This window comes from Octodon degus, unplaced genomic scaffold, assembly GCF_000260255.1.
Source record: "Octodon degus isolate 3935 unplaced genomic scaffold, OctDeg1.0 scaffold00009, whole genome shotgun sequence".
NCBI classification, from domain to species: Eukaryota; Metazoa; Chordata; class Mammalia; order Rodentia; family Octodontidae; genus Octodon; species Octodon degus.
Window position 1 is genome coordinate 25,999,023 of NW_004524585.1, and position 4,212 is coordinate 26,003,234.

General features: G+C 40.3%; 1 pseudogene; it reads left to right on the forward strand.

The window, feature by feature from the left end:
- Positions 1 to 3,191: 3,191 nt before the first annotated feature.
- Positions 3,192 to 3,703, forward strand: LOC101583953 (annotated as a pseudogene).
- The last annotated feature ends 509 nt before the right edge of the window (positions 3,704 to 4,212 follow it).

Consider the following 4,212-nt stretch of genomic DNA (forward strand, 5'->3'; position numbering starts at 1 on the left):
TTCACATTCACTTAAACGGTTTTGCAAGCTTGTGATTGAGAGTTTCATTTCCTCTATATCTCTTTGACTTTGCTTCATGCGATCTATTTATTTCCTATATTGCTCATTCAACAAATCCGTCATTTTTCTAATCTGCTTTATTTGTTTATCAATATCTTCTTTAGAAGCAGTTAGAAATTCTTTTAGTGCAGTGTTTTTTTCAGATTGGGTTTCCTGCCTATGTTTCTGTAATTGCTTCTTTACTTCAGATGCTATGAGTTCTGAGAGTTCTTTTTTTATTTCAGAAAAGAATTGTGCTCTGATTTCCTGTATGTTTTTCTTCTGTTGCTTATTTACTATCGAGGCTATCAATTCATGCATTTGAGCCGAGCTAGTGTCCTCCGCACTTGTTCTAGGTGGGCACTGTGTTTCTTCCATATGTTTCTGCATTTGATTCTTTAGTGCAGATGTTATTAATTCAGGGATTTCTTTTTTTATTTCCAATCAGAGGTCCTCTATATCTTTCTTCAGCTGTTTCTTTATTTCATAAGCTGTTGATTCATTGCTTTCAGGTGTGTGATTTCCATTTTTCTCTGTGTCATTGTCCTCTGCACTTGTTACTAGTGGGCTTGAGTTCTGAGGTTGCATTTTGTTCCTTCTCATCATTTTGTGTAGCACTGTCTTCTGACCTTTGTTGTAGAGCTTTGCTGTAGTTATAACCTTTGCACGTACTGAAGTTCAGGTGCAGCTATACAAAGTTTGGACTTATCCAGCTGTGTCTGGTTTGTGTCTGGTTGCTTTTCTCAGCTCCTTCCCACTGCTGCCCTTGAGGCTGAACCTGTTGTGCCCCTGTGGCATGATGTTCTGCTCCTGACTAGCTGGGTGAATCTATCCTCTACACTCTCTGCAAGGATTGCAGGTGCAGGATTACACCCCAGGTGTGTATGCCAGGCCTGAGCTGTGCCTGGAGGGGGCAATTTGAAGTAGGGGGAAGAAGAAGCTCTCCCACATACTCACCAGGCCTGGACTAGGACTGGGTTGGGCGTACCCGGCACGGCAGAGACTCCTACTCAGCGGGCGTGGTGGGGGAGGTGCTTCGGCATGGTGGGGGATGGCCCAAGGGTTTGGGAGAGGGTCCAGTCCACACTGTGCCTGGGCTGGGACTGTTCCTGCCAGCGCAGGGTAGCAGGAAGCTCTCCAACACCCTCATCGGACCTGGGCTAGGACTGTGGCTTTTACTTCTTTAATCTTTAAAATAAGTGCCTGCTTTCATTTCCACATCAGCTACTCACCTACCTTTTGCTCTTCGGTAACAAAGTATATTAAAAGAGTTGCTTATTCTTATTGTTTCACAATCCTTCCCCTCCTTGCAGTTAAATTTTATGTATAGCACTAAATAGAAGTTTCTCTTACTATTATGGACTCAATGTTTTTCTTCCCCTATAATTTATATGTTGATCATCTAGTCAGCAATGGGACCGTACTAGCAGGTGAATCTTTTTGGTCATAGGCATTCTCCTGAATGAGATTCATGTCCTTACAAAATGATCCTAGTGAGCTCTGTCATTATGCTGTCACTACCCTATTGTGTCCCATGGAAGGATGAAATAGGAAGTTAATTGTCAATCTGGACCTAGAAATGAACCTTCACAAAAATATGACAATTCTTGCCCATAACTCACACTTCCCTCACCCACAGTTATGCGAAATAAATTTGCTGTTTTATACCACCTACTTCTGTTATTACAGTCCAAACTGATTAAAATACAGGTATACTTTCCTCACTTCTTATCTAGAGTGAAATTTTCACTTACATGGTCTCCTACTTTAGGAGATTACTTCTCAGTTGATTTCTTCTACTTTTCAAGAAGTTCAATGTTAGCTACCTCAAGGCACAATCTTTGGCCCTTTTTTTTCTATTTACACACTCTCCCTTCATTTTCCTTTTTATTTTATGCCAACAATTCCTACATTTGTACACCTAATGTTGGTCTCTTTTCTGACCCCCTACCTAGTATTCACACTATCTGACTGGCCTCTCCTCTTTGACTACGTATGGACATTGGAGCTTCCCATAGCCCATTTCTTCCTCTCCAAAGTTCCTTCGCTGGCTTTATCTTTACATATATGTGAAAACTTATGGATTTTCATCATCCTCCCTTTACCTCCTGACCCAAGCCATCTCTTACCAAGATTACTACATTAGGTTTTCAATGGACTTCACTGTTTCCACAATTTTCTCTTTTTTCTTTCCAACACAGAAGCAGCAGGATTGATTCTTTCTAACTGAAGTCAAAACCATGCAGTGCTTGCCTGCTTCCCTCAAGTAAAAGCCAACAGCCCACGTGAGGTGGATCTCTGTCATCTCTCATTCAGAACTGCCACATCTTACCAATCAAACTCTAATTTTTGAGTAGTAGTTTAATTCAAGAATTTTTTAAATACAAAGCCTTGGCCCTCTATTACTTTTCATGTTTTTTTCTTGCTTTTCAGGAACTTCAACTCTGTCCCTCTTCTTAAAGTTGTTCTCTGAACTCCTACTGAAATAATGCTGTAAAGTAAGTCTCCAAACAGTCTCCCCACAGGTCATTGACTAAGTTCTGAAAGTCCTCTCCAGATAAATATATAACTACACAGATAGAAATTGCTTCCATGCCAATTGCCAGAATATATGAAAAAGTATCTAGGAGCACTAGCTGTGGGGGAAAAGTAGCTTTACATTTTTGTAATAAAAGGTTTTCTTCTAGTAAAACTCTAAAAGACAATTATTGCAACAGATATCAATGAGAATTACCAAATAAGAAAATAAAGCTTGAAATACTAGAAGTAGAAATAATCTTGTAATTCATATAGTGCAAGTATCTAAATTTTAACTTAGTAATTTATCTCATAAGGAAACCATTAGTTTTCTTAAAAGAATACAAAATAGAAATTTTTAAAAACTAGCATTAGAAATGATGCACAACTTCACTATAGTGATAGATATTAAACAATGGTTGTTGTATTGCATGATGTTATCTTCAGATTAGTTGTCTAGGCTACCAGATAGAAATGTGCAAGATTGGTTTAAAAAAAAAAAAAAGGTATATGAAATTAAAAGAGGGGAAAAAAGAATAGAAAAACACTTAAGCAATAACTGCTCCTTTAAAAAGATCAGCAGAAATCAGGAGCACAATTATCCAAATTCCTTCCTCTCCAGCCTCGGCCTGGGACTGTACAGCCGTCGCGATGTTGATGCCCAAGAAGAACTGGATCGCCATTTATGAGCTCCTTTCTAAGGAGGGGGAGATGGTGGCCAAGAAAGACATCTATGTGCCCAAGCACCAGGAGCTGGCAGACAAGAATGTGCCCAACCTTCGCGTCATGAAAGCTGTGCAGTCTCTCAATTTCCGAGGTTACGTGAAGGAACAGTTGCCTGCAGACACTCCTACTGGTACCTTACCATCGCGGGCATCCGGCATCTCCGTGACTACCTCCACGTGCCCCCGGAGATCGTGCCTGCTACTCTGCGCCGCAGCCGGCCTGAGACAGGCAGACCCCTGCCCAAAGGGGTGCAGATGGAGCGGTCCGTGGGGCTCACGTGCGGGGAGGCCAGCAGAGACGCCCACAGACACAATGCCGCGCCGTCCAGAGCCCATAAGAAGGCCCAGGCCGGGCCGGTTCAGCCGCTGCATTCCAGCTTAGAGGCGGATTTGGTCGTGGATGTGGTCAGCCAGCACAGTAAAGTTGGAGGACTTTATTTTCCGTTGAATAAATGTAGCCAGAAAACCTGGAAAAAAAAATATCCAAATTACCCTGTATACATGCACAGATACATCCTTCCCCCTTCTTTGGTCCTTCTCATCCCAATTTTTCTTTGCTGTTAAATAATTTTTTTCCCTTTCACAGTGTCTGTTGTCCCTTTCACAAGGAAATCATTAGTTTTAAAACCAAGAATGAAGGAATTAAAGTAAAAAGAAACAACAACCAAAATAAATAAATCCATATGCTACTACCAAACAGAAAGAAATTTACCAATTTAGGATTCATTATTACAAGTCTGAGTATCTATGTTTTTATATAAATAAAACTTTAATACCTTACCTTTTCCATATAAGAAAAATTAACTCAAAATGTACAGATAAATACAAAAAGCTAAAAACTATAAAACTCTTAGAAGTAAACTTGGAGAAAAGATCCACAATGTTGGATTTGCTAATGAGTTATTGGATACGACAATAAAAGCATAAGGAA